This window comes from Mercenaria mercenaria, chromosome 1 (assembly GCF_021730395.1).
Source record: "Mercenaria mercenaria strain notata chromosome 1, MADL_Memer_1, whole genome shotgun sequence".
Taxonomy (NCBI): domain Eukaryota; kingdom Metazoa; phylum Mollusca; class Bivalvia; order Venerida; family Veneridae; genus Mercenaria; species Mercenaria mercenaria.
In genome coordinates this window covers 45,206,888-45,228,013 of record NC_069361.1, presented here as the reverse complement: position 1 = coordinate 45,228,013, position 21,126 = coordinate 45,206,888, and the positions used below count along the sequence as shown (strand labels likewise).

The 21,126-nt window shown below is 37.0% G+C and overlaps 1 long non-coding RNA gene across 1 annotated transcript; it reads right to left on the bottom strand.

The window, feature by feature from the left end:
* Window positions 1-5,684: 5,684 nt before the first annotated feature.
* On the bottom strand, window positions 5,685-16,051 carry LOC128557804 (uncharacterized). The gene is made up of 5 exons (XR_008371410.1): window positions 14,257-16,051; window positions 13,170-13,230; window positions 12,463-12,620; window positions 9,341-9,457; window positions 5,685-6,604 (listed from the first exon to the last, which is right to left on the bottom strand). It is a non-coding gene; the product is annotated as an uncharacterized LOC128557804 (long non-coding RNA).
* Window positions 16,052-21,126: the final 5,075 nt, after the last annotated feature.

Here is a 21,126-nt window from a genome sequence, read left to right as displayed (position 1 = left end):
TATCAGTTCTGTAACGGCGCTGTTGTTCCTGGATTAACCTATTCTCTGCAATTAACTTCCAACTTCTCTGAATGAATCTGAGGAGGAGGACGAAATGACTTGAAGCACACTGTCTTTTAGCAGATCTTCACGGAGCACATACGCCTCGCCAGGGGATCGAACGCGCGATCTGTAGATAAGCTAAGCGGGCGGCCTAGTACTTCAGCATTTAAAAGAACACATAAAGAGACAAATGTATTATTTGACCACTCTATTTAAAAGGTTGAAAAGAGAAAAGAAATGTGTTTTCCTTTAGCTTTTAAAAGTATAAAGAAGCTGAATGGAAATACTTTAACCTGTTATAGTAATTAAATACATTAAGCAGCCACCTACCTTAAACAGCCAGTCAGGCAAAGCCTAATTGACTCTCATATCTAAATTTAAGTTAAGGAGCATAATTGTGTCGTTCCCTTGGCTGGTTAGTAAAACTAGTTTGATTACATAGTGGTCATTATGTAACAAGTATTTTCGAACTTTTTTTGAAAAGTTGCAAACATTAAATTGAAAAGATTGCAACATTGATTGATTGGAAATATTGTTGCCAGTTTATTATTATTATTATCATTATTATTATTATTACTATGTCTATTAGGTTATGTTCTGGTGTTCAGTTTGATCTTTTGAAACATGCAGATATGCAGGCAATGAAGATAAGGACGATTTCAAAGTTACTTCAACCGTACAGAGTTTGTATGCGATATTGGCGCAAGTATCTGTCAAAATAGTTTTCTTAAAACCGCAATTTTGTATTATAATTCCAATTATTCACTAAAATAAGTTGAACACTTCTCAGTGTTTTCTGTGCTTCGAAGAGAACATTCTAAACGGTATTACGTTTTGGGAATTTTGAACGAGGGACGAGTCGTTAAAGCGCTTATTTATAATATAATAATAATTAATTCACTAAATACTGGACAAGGTTTGCTTATTTACTTTTTATAGGGGACGGGGTGGCATTTTAAGCCCAAAACTTATGAGACTTGACATGAGATGATTCCCATGATTTCATAAAAAGAAAAGGGTCTACTTAAAACATCTTAATCTTAAGAATTATGTTATTTCTAGACGCCAAATTTCAGTCCTAAAACACCGCATATTGTCATTTTGAAAAAAAGTACAAATATTATAAAAATGAAAGTTGACCTGTCTATAATCAAGTGAAAGTTTATGCAACGTAGCTCATTTCGTCCGAATACTATGACACTTTATTTCCTCTGGAAACCATTTCGGTAGCTTAAATTAATGCCTTTCAATCCTAAAATGTACCTGTCATCCTTTTATTATTCCATTATCACTAAAAAACAACTTCTAAATTATCTTAATATCCGCCATTATCTGGATCCTGCTTATTTCCATTATGCAATCATACGAAATTGTTCGAAGTTAATCAAGTTGAGGTATTCTGCACGTTTAATAAACCGGAAGTGATGGCGTAACGTCATTTATCCGGAAAACGTAGAATAAAGTCAGCGTACGGAAATGAAAATCATTTTATCAATTAGCAGCAACATGTGAGTAAATTTATTAAATTGCACTGTTACTATCTATCTAAAGTTAAAGAATGTAGAGACTTATCCTAAGCCCTCTTTACACAAGGGAAACAATCTGTTTATATAATGAAATTGTTGAGTGAACACCGTTTGTTAATCCTAATCCGTTCCATCTTATAACAGTGCAATGAAAAAGTAACCTATCTATGTTAAATGCTATGCATGATAAGACAGTCATATATCTAACAGTACTGAAATTGATTTCTTTGATTTTCTCATATTTCTAGATATTTTTCCCATACTTTGACACATATATATGGGTAGTAGAGATTGTTCTCTTTCCAGCAGTAGCCTTTTCAACATATTCAACCTTGTGAAATTCTGTGGGTTTTGACTATTTAAAAAAAACACGTCTGTTTGTTGACAAATTTCCCCACAGAAAAAGTTACACTATCCCCAGGACATTAACTTATTTGATCTTTACACAGTTTTCTATTCAAATTGCAAACCCTTGTGGCAGTTATGTATGCTTTTTTCCCTGCCTAGAGGTAAAAAGTGCATAGTTTACATGAGGTACTAGATCAATAGCCACCTAAGCCTACCATAAAGTTTTAAAGGAGTTGTCTCCATTTTTTTCAAATATTTTACCCATGATCATTTTTTTTCAGCTCAAATAACATTTTTGTTTTCAGAGAATGATATTTTATTACTTTTTTCAGTCTACGTACTTTGATGCAGTTATTATAACTACACATATCTCTAAAATAGATAGTTCCTACTTGAAGTTTGTATTTTTAGTTCCACTGCCTAGAGTATGATATTAAAGCAACTGACACGTTAAATAAATCAAAATAATGTCTTAAAATTAGCGTGAAATGTGCGGTACACTTTAATCATGTTCAAATATATCAAAAATAAGCACACGGACCTATACGTTCTATTTCACCACATTATAGGCCATACGATTATTTACAACTGTGAGGTGTTTCATAAAAATCTACATTGTAGAAAAAATTCTATTCGCGAAAATGTTATTAAAGTTATGATTTTCCCATTGACTCCCATTATGAAAAAATGCGTGAGGTCCAAATTTTTCAAATCAGTCTAGCAAAAAATCAAGCACACGACCCACTTTTTTATTTGCTAATTTGTCTAAGTAAATTCTGAAGTTTTGAAAAATCAGACTTAAATCAAATTCTACATCGTAGAAAAAAATCAATCTGAACGTGCAGAACTACCTCAAGATGGATACCCTTGTGCGGTCATATGGATATCATGTGGCCCCCAGGTGCTTATCTGACGTCATCTTGAGATGTGACGTTCTGGTTTTAAGGGTCATGTGACCTTTTCTTATGAATAGCCATATTTCCATTATATATGCCAATTGTGTTGTCCACCTTAGAGACACCAGCTCTATCGGCAATGACACACAGAAAGTTTCTATCTGGAGAGGTAGTATCCGGATATTTTACTTTAACATTTGTTTTATGCATGTATCATTCCCCTTACGACTTTGTTTTATAGATATCTCATTGTTTACTGACCTAGTTTTGAGACATGTCAATTAGTTGTTTATATTCTGTGTTGATCCAGAATGTTCAACCACAATACTGACCTAGTTTTGAGACATGTCAATAAGTTTTTTCTTTTATATTCTATGTTGTTCCTGAATGTTCTTCCACAATACTGATAAACAGGGAGTAACAATTATTTTTAAAGTCTTGATTGTTTTTGTTCTTTTTATTCCTTGCGATACTTGACATTTCTGAAGCCGTCCATGATACTTTAAATAGCAAGCTGTCCGAGGACAGGGTAAAACCTAAAGTAAATTATTGAAAAAAACTCCTGAAATTTTATTAATGAAATATTACCAGTTTGGACATTTAACATTAAATTTTGAAGGATTTACATTTACATTGTGGAGTTGAAATATTTTTGAAGAGAGGACTTATTTTCTTTGGACATACTAAATACAGTTTTGATTTGTGAATAATTTGAAATTATTACTCCTTGGAATGAAGTTTGACCAGAACATGAATTGGACTTTTATTGCACATTTAATTGGTTACTTTTACTAATCTGATATTGTTCATAGCTGCTGGTTTGTTTTACCTTATTCACAAATTAAAAGATATCAATCACTGAAAGTGTTCCCCTATATAATTTATTGCTGACATGATTATTGGGGAGAGGGGGGACCTACTAAGATATGCCAGTTTATATGTAAGAAAAGCTGGTGATGCACATCAGTGTAAATGATCCGAAAATGAGCTTTAATAGAGAGACTAATCATTCCCATGTCAGACATGCATGTAATAACGATATGATTATTTTTACGCCGGCGGGGAGAGCCCCTGCCAGTCCCTGGGAACAAAAAAACAAAGACAAATATCAAACAGGGAATGCCACGTACCAAAAACGCAGCCTCCCCAAAACGAAACCCACAGCACGCAGACATGCACACCACAAACATAAACACACGCACACACACACAAAGCCAACACAAGAGGACAAAACGAACAAACAAAGGAACACAGTGGGGCACCGCCTTGGAACGGTCAGTGGCAAAAACACCACTGGGGAGCTTAAACCGGTTTATGGTGCGCACCCAACCTCACTTTTACCCCCACCATGTTCCAAAGACACGGGACACTGTAAATAAAAGTAATCCCCTCCAGGTGAACAAGTTGTATGCATTTAACATTGAGTAATATAGTTCTTCTTAGTTGTATCATTTCTCATTATCTCGCAATATAGGTATTTGTAGCGAATGTTGTAGTCAGAATAGGCAAATAGGGCAAAGTAGGGGGCAATGAAGTGTTACATTCAAACATCTCATTCATTTACATCGTAGCAACCTTCATCCAAAGTAACCATACAGAAATACAAGGATTTATGGTCAAACATAGTTATATCCGGAAACCACTCCAGTTATGGGGACGTCCTACTTCTTTGATGTAGTTTACATGCTTATATGCATTATCAACAAAATGGCAATGAAAAAAAAACACTGAAAAATTGAACCTATTAGCCTACAAAGATTGAAATTATGTCTGTAGATGCTAATGCACATGATAATGGCATGCTATACTTTTCTTACTATATTACAGGTAAACATGCCATTAACATATGTAAATATATGGGAGAGAGGTGCCTATAGATGAGTGCTAGAGGCTGTAGAAGATAATAACACACTTGCAATGTGCATTACCGCTCAAAAGCAGCACTGTCCCAGTATTTAACCTACACTTACGGAACTATAGTTGACAGATACTTAAAACAGTGTCTATGAAACAATAGGCTAAAACTGATAATGGTTTATCTGAAACATGACAATTTGGAGAATGCAAATTCAAATGGGGATGCAAATAGAACTAAGCATATACCTATTGAATAAAAAAAGAGGAGTGGTCTTACTGACCTTCAGCTTGTAATAAAGAGCAAGTGTTATATATTATGACATTCGACACCCGATCCGTGATACTTTGCAACAGTTTCTTCTCTGTGTGTATGATTTATACATCTGAATTCATGATACAGAGTACTGCAAACTCCCATTTTTAATGTTAAATAAATCGCAACTAATTACCATGAGGTAGAATTGTCCTGTGTGCTTGCATTGTTATACGCACATGCTTCATTTACGGAAACGAACGATTCGCCGTCCCGAGCTTATTTACATTTGCTCGGAGACCCGAAGAATTGTCCGCGGCTCCGTATATGTTTTGTGGCCAATTTCTAATGATTGCGTACGAAATTATTTAATTTGCATAATGTTATTAGTAATCTTTGAATATTTAGCTACATATCGGGATGAATTGCATCTGTTATTTTGTTATATATTTAAAATAGTCTAAATCGCCGACGTTAGCTCCTCCCATTTTACTGTTCGGTTACCTCTGTAATGTGCGTGACGTCATAATTTTAGGCCCGGGTGAAATTAAATAACGCTGAGGATATCATCGTGAGCACTCATACAGAGTATGTGTGTTTTTTTTGGAGGTCACGAAACTGGTGTCCAAAAAGTGGGATGCTGCCTTATGCGGCCTTTGTTAATAATTGATGGTCTAGGTCTGTTGTTAATTTAACCGTCACATATTTTATGAGATGGCCAATTTACTATAAAATATCCGTTTCCCCAAGATTATTATGTCAGGTAACATGTATAATTCTTGCTACTTGAATGCAAATGTCCAATTATACCATGTTGCTACTTTCATTTAAAGATAGTAAGAAATACCGGTATTATGTACATTACTGTCTTAAAAGCAAATATCATTTTAGCCAATGCCAATGTATAATAAGGTTGTATATGGTAATTACAGTGCAACCCCTTTAGAGTCGACATCACTGAATTTTGTAAAGTTAAGCTGTATTGAAAATGATGGTTGTGAGGATTCATTAAGTTCTTTTAATTGTTTGTCAGGTGCCGGTAACAGCGGTTGCACTGTAAAATATGGTAATCTGAAAAATGACTAAAATCTTGTAAATTGATATCTATCTTGATGTTCACTAATCACTTTGCTTTAATTCTAATTATTGTGTATTAAATAACTTTATCTGTCCAGTATATCAGAGTAAAACAATGTTTATGGTTACAGAAAAACTGTTGTTGAAAATATGGAATTGAGATCAAAAGCAATTCCCACGACTGTGAATAACTGTGATAATACACTTCTGAGTTCCATGGAAGGACACGGTATTACTTCACCAGTGTTAGTGCCCGGGACTTCTACACAAATTGTACAATCTTCACCGTTTGCTGCCATTAGTACTATGCGTTTCAATTTCCTCAGGGAGGAGAGTTACCACGTGTCTTTAACCCCCCTTAGTTCCCGGATGAACCGAAACCTAGGTTGCCAACATACGATGGTAAAACGAAGTTTGAAGCATTTATGATTCAGTTCCAGCTCATGGCTAAAAGGAGTAACTGAGACCACGGTAAAAAGCTAGAGCAGTTGTGGTTTAGCTTGCCAGACGAGACACTGATGTTTGCGTCCGAGCTGCCTAATGCCATAGATGCGGATCTGGAGACCCTGATGTCAGCTCTGAAGCGTCGTTTTGGAGACTACACTCTGAAAGAAACAAGAAGAGCAAGATTAAATAGTATAAGAAGAGCACCGCGGGAAAATATACAAACTTATGCAATGCGAGTTGAAACCGACATTGGGAGAGGGTATCCTGGAGCTTCAGCTGACCTGCTAAATGGATAAGCAATTGAACATATGTTAAGAGTATTAAAGGATAGAGAGTTGGCGGCCCATATCTATAAATTAAAACCTACTTCTGTGACTGAAGCAGCATCCATGATAGAACTATACGAGTCGTTTGACAATAATGCAGATATCAAAGTCAGATCTGCAAAACTTGAAGAAAATAAGAGAAGTTAACACTTTAAAAGCCCAGGTAAGCAAACTCGAGTCTCAGGAGATGAATGAAAAAGGGAGGACTCAACGGCGAAAAAATCAATGCGAGAAGTGTATGCAAGAAAATAACCCCTATGGATCTAGGTGTAACCATTGCTATAGGTGTGGAGGTAAGGGTCATTATCGTTATAATTGTCCAGTTGTGGCTACTGATAAAGGGAAGGGTTCGTTAAATTAGACTGGGTGGGGACTGAAGACCAGGTCTCTGCCCAGACGCCAGAATGTAGGAGTCCAGGGGGTTTTGGGGAGCTTATGGTCGGGCTCAATACCAAAGTTCCTGGGTCTTCAAGGGATTTAACGGATGGTTTTTCTAGTTGTTTGGCCGGACAGCTTAATAGAGGTGTCGACAAGAGTACAGATGGTTTGAATGCGCTGCAGGGGCGACATCACGGAAGGTCACCGTGCCTATCAGGGTGCAAGGGGAAGAATTTAATGCTGTTGTGGACAGTGGGGCTGAGGTATCAGTCTTAAGTAGAAGTAAATGTATCTCGTTAAGGAAACGTGTGATAAGAGTTGGGAAGCGATGTTCAAGCTTTGCGCTTTGCCAATGGAACGGGCACAGATAGATCTCAAGGACCATGATGGTCCTGAATCGCTCACCTCTTCTCACATGACCCAGTTTTGAGTATGACGTCGTTTTTTCTATTATTTGACATAGTGACCTAGTTTTTGAGCTCATGTGACCCAGTTTTGAACTTGAACTAGATATTATCAAGATAAAAATTCTGACCAATTTTCATGAAGATCCATTGAAAAATACGGTCTCTAGAGAGGTCACAAGGTTTTTCTATTATTTGACCAATGGACCTAGTTTTCGAAGGTACGTGACCCTGTTTTGAACTTTACCTAGATATCATCAAGGTGAATATTCTCACTAATTTTCATGAAGATCTCATGAAAAATATGGCCTCTAGAGAGGTCACAAGGTTTTTCTATTTTTATACCTACTGACCTAGTTTTTGACCGCACGTGACCCAGTTTCGAAACTGATCTAGATATCATCAAGATGAACATTCAGATCAATTTTCATGAAGATCCATTGAAAAATATGGCATCTAGAGAGGTCAAAAGATTTAAATAATTTTAGACCTACTGACCTAGTTTTTGACCGCAGTTGACCCAGTTTCAAACTTAACCTAGATAACATCAAGATGAACATTCAGACCAACTTTCATACAGATCCCATGAAAAGTATGGCCTCTAGAGAAGTCACAATGTTTTTTTATCATTTGACCTTCTGACCTAGTTTTTTTATGGCACGTGACCCAGTTTCAAATTTGACCTAGATATCATCAAGGTGAACATTCTGGCCAATTTTTATGGAGATCCATTCACAAGTATGGCCTCTAGAGAGGTCACAAGGTTTTTCTATTTTTAGACCTACTGACCTAGTTTTTTACCGCACATGACCCTGTTTCAAACTTGACCTAGAGATCATCAAGATGAACATTCAGACCAATTTTCATACAGTTCCAATGAAAAATATGGCCTTTAGAGAGGTCACAAAGTTTTTCTATTATTTGACCTACTGACCTAGTTTTTAAAGACACGTAATCCACTTTCGAACTTGACCTAGATATCATCAAGATGAACATTCGGATTAATTTTCATACAGATCCCATGAAAAATATGGCCTCTAGAGAGGTCACAAGGTTTTTCTATTATTTGACCTACTGACCTAGTTTTTGAAGGCACGTGACCCCTTTCGAACTTGACCTAGATATCATTAAGGTAAACGTTCTGACCAATTTTCATGAAGATGTCATGAAATATATGGCCTCTAGAGAGGTCACAAGGTTTTTCATTTTTTAGACCTACTGACCTAGTTTTTGACAGCACGTGACCCAGTTTCAAACTTGATCTAGATATCATCAAGATGAACATTCAGACCTATTTTCATACAGATCCCATGAAAAATATGGCCTTTAGAGAGGTCACAAGGTTTTTCTATTATTTGACCTACTGACCTAGTTTTTGATGGCACGTGACCGAGTTTCGAACTTGACCTAGATATCATCAAGGTGAACGTTCTGACCAATTTTCATGAAGATCTTGTGAAATATATGGCCTCTAGAGAGGTCACAAGCAAAAGTTTACGGACGCACGCACGGACTGACGACGGACACCGCGCGATCACAAAAGCTCACCTTATCACTTTGTGACAGGTGAGCTAATAAAAAGTAGAAAGGAAAAGTGGACAAGTTGAGAGGGTTGTAGTAAGAAGGAGTTTCACTGTACCGGCATATTCAGAGATGATAGTTGGAGGAAAGCCTGAAATACTTAATACAGATGTAGCACAGTTTTCTTTGGTAGAACCTACTTCTGAGGACAAAAGGGACATGCTTGTTTCTAGAACAGTAATCTTTAACAAAACTACTGATGTACCTGTCAGACTGATGAATTTTTCGGATGGACCGATCCGGTTGAAGAAAGGTTATCTTCTCGGTGAACTTCATCCAGTACAAGATATTTCCAGTGTTCCTGGGTTAGAATGCTCCAAGTCTGAAATGGAACAAGATGAGTTTATATTAAGAAAAGTTTCCACGGAGCAACAGGAGAAACCTCCCTCTTATGTTATTCCTGATCATCTTCATGATCTTTTTGAAAGGTCATCTACTAAACTGGATGAAATACAAAAAGCAAAGCTTCCTAAAATGTTAAATGACAATTCTTCGGCATTTGCGAGACATAAGCTACACCTAGGTACATGTACTGTTGTTAAACATTGTATAGATACTAAGGATGCTACACCTGTTAGGTTCACCATTAGAAGAACCCCTAGAGCATTTGAGGGCGAGGAGAAACAATATCTTCAGGATCAGATAGACGCAGGCATTATAACACCATCAAAGTCGGCCTGGGCTGCTCCAGTAGTTCTAGTGAGAAAACCAGATAATACAGTTAGGTGGTGCTGTGATTATAGGGGCCTTAATGAAAATATAGTTCGTGATAGTTATCCTATTCCACGAGTGGATGACTGTCTAGATAGTTTAGGTTCAGCGAAAGTTTTTTCCGTAGTAGACTGTATGTAAGGCTATTTTCAAATTGAAGTAGATGAGAAAGATAGACACATGACTGCAATCTTGACAAAATATGGACAAAAATATGGATCCCCTTCCTAAATTCCAGTTTGTTTAGTTCTGCCCATTGTTTTCTCGTTTGGGGCAAACCCATTATTTTATCTGGGGACCAAACGCCTCTCTTCATGGAATTACACGCCTCAACACGTGTATCATTGAAGGTTCCATGTTCACCGCCGTTTGAATACATCTGCGGATGTCTCTAAATTGCTTTTTGTACTTTTAGCATGTGTAAATGTTGAGTTCTGCTCAACTCGGGGCTAGAGGGCGTGGACGGTAGCATGCATTTCCTCTACCGTCCATGAACAGGCTCAATCAAACCGAGCCTGCAACATTTTCGTTTTTGTGGTGTTGAGCGACCTGTGAAGTTTCCACTTTTCTCTATTGTATGAATATTGCAAACTTCCTATGTGACTAGCAACTTCGGGCAGCACCTTCCACCGATGCATGGAATTAGTGATGCGAGGTTTACAGTGGGAAATTCTACTCATTTATCTAGACGACTTGATAATATTCAGTAAAATTATAAATAGTCATCTAGATCGTCTCAATATAGTTTTTGAAAGACTCAAGGAAGCCGGTCTTAAGCTTAAGCCTTCAAAGTGCAAACTCCTCCAAGATTCAGTTATTTTTCTAGGACATATCGTTTCCGCAGAAGGAGTCAGACCCAATCCTAAATTGGTAGAAACCATTAAAAACTGGCGAAAACATGAGGACTGCAAGGCTTTAATGCAATTCAATGGACTAGTAAATTATTATAGGCGCTTTATTAAGGGCTTCAGTGATATAGCAGCACCATTAACAAAATTGTTACACAAAGGCGTAACATTTAAATGGGACGACAAATGTCAGATCGTTTTTGAAACACTTAAGGATAAAGTATGTAATGCACCGATATTAGCCTACCCCAGATCAGAAGGAAAATTTATTCTAGTTACCGACGCTTCTGATGTTGCTATTGCCGGAGTTCTTAGTCAAATTCATGACGGACAGGAAAGGGTGATAGCCTATGCCTCAAAGAAATTAGACAAAGCACAAGTCAAGTATAGTGTCACAAGGCGTGAATTACTAGCAGCGGTTGTTTTCATACGACAGTTCCGTCATTACTTACTCGGAGAAAAGTTTCAATTACTTGTCGACGATGCATCTCTTAAGATGGTTAGCTAGATTTAGGGACCCTACTGGACAGTTAGCTAGATTTCTTGAAGTAATGTCACAATACGATTATGAAATAATACACAGACCTGGTGCAAAACACCAAAATTCGGATTCTTTAAGCCACGTCTGCGTGCTGTAGGTTTCGTTTTGGGGAGGCTGCGATTTTGGTACGTTGCATTCCCTGTTTGATATTTGTCTTTGTTTTTTTCTTTAAGCCGCAAAGATTTCCAACCTACCCGCTGTTCTCATGCTTTGAATAGTGAAAACTGTGTCGAATGCCAGACAGACTGGGAGGATTTTAAATACTGTATTGACAATATGAGAGACCTGGGAGAACCTCCTCGCATATGCGCAGTGACAGATGGCGCCATCCCTTCTTGTAGTAATCAGTCAAGACCTAACTAAGGAAGCTCGGAAGTTAATTTGTTGCCAAATTGGATGACTGCATATCACCTAGAGAATTTGCTCAATTCCAGCGTGAAGATGATGATTTGTGTCAGGTTCATAACTGGTTAGATTCTGATATCTCCCCAGAAAGAGATAAAGCGGCTGCTTATAGCCCTACCCTTCGCAAATATTGGCTAAATCAAGAAAATATCTGCAAAGAAAATGGAGTACTGTATAAGAAAAAATCATTTAAAAATGTAGAACACAAAGTCTTGTTGGTCCCAAACATTTTTAGAAACGAGGTTTTGCTGTATTCGCATAGTAACCCTATAGCAGGGCAATGCCAAAAACGAAGGAAAAAATTAAACAATATTTTTCATGGTTTAGTATGACAGAAGATATAGAATTGTTGTGAAATCCTGTACAATATGTGGAAAATCTAAAAGGGCCAGCTAGAAAACCACGAGCTCCACTTTCAAGTTATAGTGTTGAAAACGTGATGGACAGAGTAGCTTTAGATGTTATCGGACCACTGCGTACGACAAAGAATAAAAACCGGTTTATTATTGTCATCGGTGAACATTTTACTAGATGGATGGCCGCATTCCCGACGGCTTCACAAACTGCCGAAACTTGTGCAAATGTTATGGTAAATGAATTCATTGTGCGTTTTGGAACGTCTTTAGAGGTACATACAGATCAAGGACCTGCATTCGAATCAGCCCTCTTTTAAGGCAGTGTGTAGCCTTCTAGAAATTACTAAAACGCGGAACTCCCAATACCACGCCCCAGGAAATGGGATCATAGAAAGATTTGACCGATCTTTAATTCAAATGACAAGGTGCTATGCTGAGGAACAAAATGACTGGGATGACAAAATACCTTATATTCTTGCAGCATACAGAAGCACAAAGCATCCTGCTACCGGGTTTACTCCAAATCTGTTGATGTTAGGTCGAGAGGTGAATACACCTGCCACGGTAATGTTTACCCTGCCTTCAGAAGAGGAACCGGAGAATGTACCATCTTTTGTGGTAAAACTGAAAGAAAAATTGTCTGATTCATACAAAATGACTCGTGAATGTTTGAGGAATACTGCTGATACTCAGAAACGTAACTATGATACGAGACTTGTGGAAACTAAATACAATATTGGAGATTTAGTTTACAGATATCTGTCCCCAGAAAAAAAACTTGCACCCATATTGGATGGATCTTATGTTGTGACAGAAATCATCACCCCTGTAACTTTCAGGATTAAAAATCAAAGAAAGGAAATGGTTATACATCATAATAATCTGAAACAATTTACTTCCAGAGAAGTTGCACCGTGGGTAGAAAATGTTAAATCACAATTGTAAAATGTTTCAGCTACTGACACAGTAAAACATGGACGTGTATCTAACACTGTAATTTTAAGCCGCATTTCCAATGCGGGTATGATTTGTTTATCTTCTATCTTGTTGTACAAAATTGTATTTTGTATTACCTATGAAAATACTGAAATACAGCAGATAATCTATGATATATATTTTAAAAAAAATATGTATATCTATATATTTTTTGTTGGATATTATCAAAACACTTACCACTGAATTATGCTAATTAAGGGTTTCCGGCATGGAGACAACTTCCATATCTTTGATGTTTCTGAAGAATAAAATGGCTAATGTTGTTTTTTTGTGTTTGTGTGTAAATTTCAGGAAACTGTAAATTAATTATTATTCATTAATAAATTTATTGTGAGATATATTTTTGAAAATCAGCCATCCATATAAATACTGATGCAAATGGAAACATAGTTATATAGGGATGTTACTTTTAAAAATACAATGCATATTATGATAATACAAAATGTTATATTTTATCATGACAATAAAAGTATTGTCTGTTTCCACAGTAGTCAGGTTCGTGTTATAACATGTTTGCAGTTTCTTTTTCTTTGTTAATATATATTGATATGTAAAATTGGCATTTCATTAAAGGTAGTAACGCTGTATACCTGTATCTAGCACTAGCCTGGCTAAGTTGCATATAAAAGATGCTATAAAAAGTAAAAAAAGGCACTAAAAGATGCTATACAAAAAAAATAGCCATTAAAAGATGCTATAAAAATGCAATGTGGAATATAGCTGTTTATCAGTTTATCAATTTTTTTAATATGTTAGTTTGAACTCTGTATGGTGACTGGGAGTTCATAAAATATATCTGTACACTATTCATCCTATGACCAGGTTTTGTCAGGGGAGTCATTGTTAGAGCGTGAAATAGACATATTGAGTGTACTAACACATATAATGTTGTATTTTTTTTTTATTTTCACAATGGCAAATATTGTTCTGAACTTCCAGTGTGTTTTGATGCGTAATAAATTTTAGACACAATTAATGAAAGAAGTAAGAATCTTCACCCGAAATATGATGAAGTCTTAAGATACGTCTATACTATTATTGTTTTTCAGAAGGTATTGCTGTAGTTGATTTAAAAACACTGTTTTCTCGGGAATGAACCTCTGTTATTCAACGGTTACACTGTCATTTGCTTTTCTAAATGAATATTCTCTCTAAATTGGGGAAAATGTTTCAGTTTAATTCAATATTATGGTAAAATTATTAAGCTGGGAAGGGTAACAATTGTACAGAATATCATTTACATAAAAACTGTCTAAATACTCACATGTGTGGTGCTCGGCAGGTTTGCTGAAACCGGGTCTCCTATTTTTCAGGCCGAGATGAAGTTCTTCAGATGTAAACTTTGCCCAAGAGTGTTGCTGACCAGCCAGCGGAAGCGCCACTTCTATGCAGCGCATTCCAAGTTGTACAGCTGCCAGTTTTGTTGTCTGGGGCATCACTCCGCCGGCACCTCGAGGACACACCTAGTTAAGAAGGAGAGCATGACTAGTAACTTCATGATTAAGGTCCACTCTATTTCACTCGACTGGTCGTCCAATTTCATGGAGGTGCAGAACCAGAGTTCCACACAGCCTCCACCGCCTGCACAGAGCCAGTGCACACAACCGCCTCCACCTCCCGAGTGCCATACCACCACCTGTTGAGGTTTCCAAGCCGGACATTCTTGAGATGGCACTACGTTATGAGGTCGGCGACCTAGATTACTTCGATGATCTGCCGGAGTTTATGGCAGACGATGTTGTTTCTGCCGGGCCTGTTGTGGAGGAAGAGGACCACAAGTGGATTCTCGCACAAGCTGAGCAACGTCGAATCAACGATGTTTTAGCCACAGACTTGGTCAAGGAGCGCGAGAAGGCTGCCGATCTGGAGAGAAGATTATGCCAGAGGGAACAGGAAGATCAGTTTGTCTGTATAGACTATGGCAGGGATTTTGAACGTCTGTGGGCGGAGAGGATGTGCAACTCCTCCTCTACCGTATCGTTATCTAAAAAAATAATTAAATAATAAATATATATATTCATGTTAAATAATATTAATGAACTCAAAATGGTTACATTACAGGTGGTTTTTTTTGTTTGTTTTCTTTTAACTGTAAATTTAGAAATTTAAGTATTTAAACAGTTTTTTATTCTAGTCACTGATTATTGCGAGACGTAACTATTGTTCATTGTTTTGGTATTTTTTCACATTTACACGTAATGCCAACCTATCACCTTTTACTGAAAGTCTTACTTATCAGGTCATTTACCTTTCTGCTAAGTGATTTTATCCAACTCTTCATAAATTATCCATATTTTGAGATTTATTTAGCATTCCTGTTTGTGCAATCTGCAACTGCCATGTGTCTTTTCAAAATGAGGCTCGATTACGGAAATTTTCGAAGTTTTACGAACCGTTATTATTAGATACACGTTTTTTGTATTTTCCAAAATTTCTTATTTTTTAGCAAAGGAACATTATTGTATCTCTAAAACATTGTTAAAAATTAGATAAATGTAAAAAGGAATGAACACTTATAAAGGTCAAATATTGTAACGATCGATATGTACAGGTGCGTTCCAAAAGTTGTGTCATGCTGATTTTTTTTTAGTATGTGGTACAAGGTCGGAGTCGAATCTCTTTTAAAGTTACTTATTCACTTCTTTTCGAGGACGAAATGTTTTGAAAACGGGGGATAGTGTTACACATTTTGACATTCGACACCCGATCCTTGATACTTTGTAACAGTTTCTATTGTGTGTGTATGATTTATACATCTGAATTCATGATACAGAGTACTGCAAACTCCCATTTTTAATGTTATATAAATCGCAAATAATTACCATGAGGTAGAATTGTCCTGTGTGCTTGCATTGTTATACGCACATGCTTCATTTACGGAAACGAACGATTCGCCGTCCAGAGTTTAATCACATTTGCTCGGAGACCCGAAGAAATGTCCGCGGCTTAGTATATGTTTTGTGGCCAATTTCTAATGATTGCGTACGATATTATTTAATTTGCATAATGTTAATAGTAATCTTTGAATATTTAGCAACATATCGGGATGAATTGCATCTGTTATAGTTAAAAATAGTCTAAATCGCCGACGTTAGATCCTCCCATTTTACTGTTCGGCTACCTCCGTAATGAGCGTGACGTCATAATTTTTATGCCCAGGTGAAATTAAATAACGCTGAGGATATCATCGTGAGCACTCATACAGAGTAGGTGGGTTTTTTTGGAGGTCACGAAACAAGGGGTTACAGTGCTCCTATTGTATTGTTTAGTTTACTTGTAATATCCAATCCAAATATGTGTTCGGATGCAGCATGTAAATTTACATAATAAATGAAAATAAAATATAATGTCACATGGTGCAAATGCCAAAATAATATATAGAATAATACAGCGCATTGATGCAAGTGTACTTTAAAAATTATCTATTTTCCTTTACATTCAGACAGGAATACAGGAATTTGAAAAGCCTGAAAAAGCTGAAGGCGGAAAAATTGAGGCCGGAGATACAGCTATTGAAAATAAAGCTTTGTGAGATTCTAAGTTAAAATTAGTACTACATATCTGAATGTCTATAAGTAATTTTTTAACGTCATTCATCTGTATGATGTAAAAGAAATATCCAATATTGTTTACGTTGCGCGGTCATCCCAACATGACAAATATAATTGCAGATTTCGAAAATATTTAGAAACTTGCTTACATGTAATGCTTTAACAAAATTTCTTAATTGACGTGGGCATTTCTTAAAAAAAGACTGAAAGTTGTAACAGTGCAATTTTTCATGTGAGATTATCTCATGATGTGAATGACATGTGGGAAGTTAAAAAGCATTTAGTCTGTTTTTGGTGGGGAAAATGCTTACATTAAAAACAGTTACATTTTTATAAAGGGACCAGATAAAAGCAACATTTAACGGTAAACAATTATTATTAATTGGGTATGTATAAATAAATGTAATTCTAATATGACCGAACATGTACATTTTTGTTAAAGCATTCGCGTGTGGTAAATGACGTCACGCCGAGCTACTTTCTGCTGTTGAATTTAACACAACGGTAACTAAATACCGTGTTCACGACGCCTAGCCCTGTTTAAGAAAATTAAGGAAAGAAGATGATGATGTTGTTTCATCTAACATACATATTTAACAAATAATCACAGTTAATAAAGTAGTAGAAAATGCAACTGTTGTTGTTTATCGCTTCCATTTGTCTGAGTTTTTAATATCCATTTTCGGGTCCTCAATATACAATGAACGCCCAGAGGATACTATGTAAACAGATCGTAGTAAAAAAAAAAATCTAAAATGGAAATTCCTGTAGGGGCGGAGATCGATATGGGAAATGGAAACTAGTTAACACCAACTTTGATGGACTTGTTACTAAATTTATAATTCAGTCCAAAGAAACAGGAGAAATAAGGAATGTTTTTAAAGACCAAATTACGGACAGTAACTCCAGTACCTACAAGGATTTAAACAATTTCTTCATGGAGCAGATGGAGTTAAAAGAAATAACAGAGCAAGAATACTTCATCGAGCAGCTGTTTAGTGATTTTGATGGTAAATAAAAAAATCATTATCCAGGTTCTCTTTCTACTTGTCCATGTCTAAGTAGCTATGCTGACTAAGTGTTGTTTACTTCAGTCAGATGATCCAATTTCCATTCTAGTTGATGTCTCTGATGAAATAAGGTATTTCTGTACAATCTACTAATGCGGTTCATGATTAAACTGAACAAGAAACAGCATAGCAAGATCAGTAAAGTACCCTCACACTGCTTCATTTTTGTCATTGTACTGTACACTTCTGTATGTATCCTGTACTTCAAATTATTTAGAGTTTCTTCTACAAAACCCAGGGTTTAAGTCCTGCCAAAATGTTTGGTTCCTTGTGATACGTATTGGCATGGTAACAGTGAAAATGTGCTGCCCAATGTGCTGCAAGCACTCTCCCACTTGAGCTAAAAACATACTTCCGCGTGCTCATACCATATTGCTTACTAGTCAATTTGGCATGGCCTAATTAACAAATTTACAAGTTTGTTCCCAGATTCGAAATGAATTTGTGTTCGTACATTTTGTGAGAAAATTAATTTATTTTCTTGTTTTTTTCGTCGCACCGACAGTTATAGGGCATATGGCGACTTTCCAGCTTTGGTGGTGAAGGAAGATCCCAGGTGCCCCTCCATGCAATATTTCATCATGAGCGGGCACCTGGATAGGTACCGTAAGTTGACATGCTTTGAATTTGACATCACATTCCGCCCGATGTCTTCCGCTCTCTTTGATGGTAGAGTTGAGTTTGACAAGATTAATATTGATAGTCTTGATCTCTTCAAGTATGGATGTTCCAGCTTTACACAGGTACGCCATATGTACCTGCTGGTGCTTTAGCTGTTGCTGAGCTTGTTGCTGATACTGTTAATTCTGTGGTGTGAAATTCGCCTGTGGTGAGGTATAATATGAATCTGTTTTTGTTTGGTTTGTTTTGGGTTTAACGCCGTTTTTCAACAGTATTTCAGTCATGTAACGGCGGGCAGTTAACCTAACTAGTGTTCCTGGATTCTGTACCAGTACAAACCTGTTCTCCGCAAGTAACTCTATCCCTGTCTGCATACGGTTTAATGATATTTGTTGCTTCCATGACTTAAAGTAAAGATTTGGTTGAAGGAAAGATATCTTCCACCCTTCAAAAAAGTGACCTGAACGTAGGATGCACTGCCTAGAGCATAGAGCCATGATGCAGATGTACCCCATGTTTTCATTGGTTGATCAATAATAAGTGTTAAAATGAGCTTAGGTACACGTAATTTTTTACATTTTCTCGTACAGTCTTTTTTCGTAGTCAACATTTTCCTCATTACACATTAGCATTGTATAGCCTAGGTCTAGACCTTTCTAACAAGGGTCTATTCATTAATGTCGGACGACTAATCAATGAGCAGTCAAAAAACATAGTCAAGAAACACAAATGAGCCATTTTAACGTTACATTTAGTCGTACAGAAAAATGTACCGATGACGTCATTTATAGTGCTCTCTATTTGGTTCGCGCGTCTTATATTTATATAGCGCAGTGCTCCATAGGCTTTATTGTACTTTCTGGCAGTAACCTAAAACACACGAATTCGAAGACAGACTGAGCTACGTTGAAAGGGCTTACGACAGACTGGGGATGAGCTTATCCCTACTACGGCAAGGCATCCAGGAGGCTGAGGCTGAGCGGTTGCAGGCAATGAAAACCAAGGCAACCCAGACAGAGGTTGTGGAATATACCGAGATGAGGATAGAAGAATCGAAGGAGGCACCTGTACCAGCGGGTCCAGGCCAACCCTATTTTGATTAATGGACCGGGGAAGGTTCAGCCAATAGAAGAAGCAGACTAGAACCCAGCTACCAGTGACTGGGAGGCGGATGAGGAGCCAGCCTTCCCAAGGCGAAAGGACCTTCAGTATTGCCAAACCTGTCGTGGGATGCATTAGGTTTGAACGTCCTCCAACCTAAACCAACAGCCCTTTTCAGGGGTTCAAACATCCTTTAGAAAGAAAGATACCTACATTATATTGTCGAAAACAATTTAAAAAATAAAGCTGTCTAAGTTTCCAAGGGTAGTTTAGTAAGGCCTCTTCGCATTGGTTAAAAATCAGATATGTAAACTTGATTCTGAATAGCCCATTGTTTTCTATCCAGTTCGTGCATTTTCTTTATATATAATGTTGCTAAAATGTAAAGGGTATACCATTCAGTATGGGCCTACGAAATCTTCGTTTGATACGTAGGCTAATCAAGTTGAATCATACCCCTGACTGGGTGATTAAATTGAGAAGAGACAGAGGCAGGCAGGTCTTGAGGCCTTCTTCGCAAGGCGTGGGGTGGAGTGACCTCGTCCGAGGCACAGAGTAAAACTCAACAACTTGTACCCGGACTTGACTGAGTTTAAGACTCCGCCAGACAAGCTTAATAATCTATACCCAAGACTTGTCTGAGTTTTATTGAGTTTGACTTAAAAAAAACTAACCAACTATTTTAGAGTAAAAAACCTTGTATTGTCAGTTGAAAAAAAAAAGCAACAAACACTTATCTTTTTTTCTAAACTATTTTATTCAAGATACTAAAACTATATAAAAACACACACACACACACAACTATGTTAAAGTCAATGTCACTGGTTTATATCTTTAGCTGCTTCTGCTTGAATTTTCCCTGGCTCTTCTTACCACCAGCTTTTCGTTTGGGTATTCTTAGCCTCCTGTTCCTTGGTTTGTGGTGGCGTATCCTGATTCTCCACCATACTGCTATTGGGCACAGTTGGTATGATCAGATTGAATGTACCATGTCCTTTAGGTGTATTTGTTTTCTTAATACCTTGTATCCCTGCAGTCGGCTTCTGTGGTACAAACCTTGTTGCGACACATTTTCAAGAGAGGGGACAGAGCCAAAGCTTACGCCGTTTTCCTTTAGCTCTGCAATGTCTCTGACCATTGGCGGGGGTTATGGTGGTATGCTGTCAGAGAATCCTCCGATATGTGGAAATAATGGTCTACAGGCTGAACCTAAGCCATAACCTAGGCAGTGTAATTAAAAATACAAACTTCAAGTAGGAACTATCTATTTTAGGTATATATGTAGTTAACTGCATCAAAGTACGTAAGTACTTAAAGAATTATTAAAATATCATTTTCTTAAAAAGAGTTATTTGAGCTGAAAAAAAAATGATCCCGGGTTAAATATTTGGACAAAAATGGAGACAACTCCTCTAAGACTTTATGGTAGGCTTAGGTGGCTATTGACCTAGGACCTCATACAAAATATGCACTTTTTACATCTAGGCAGGGAAAAAGCATGCATAACTGCCACAAGGATTAGCAATCTGAATAGAAAACTATGTAAAGATCAAATAAGTAAATGTCCTGGGGAAAGTGTGACATTTTCTGTGGTGAAATTTGTCAACAAACAAGACGATTTTTTTGAAAAAGTCAAAACCCACAGAATTTCACAAGGTGAAATATGTTGAAAAGGCTACTGCTACAAAGAAAAAAATCTCCACTCCCCTATATATATGCGTCAAAGTATGGGAAAAATAACTAGAAATATGAGAAAATCAAAGAAATCAATTTCAAGACTGTTAGATGCAT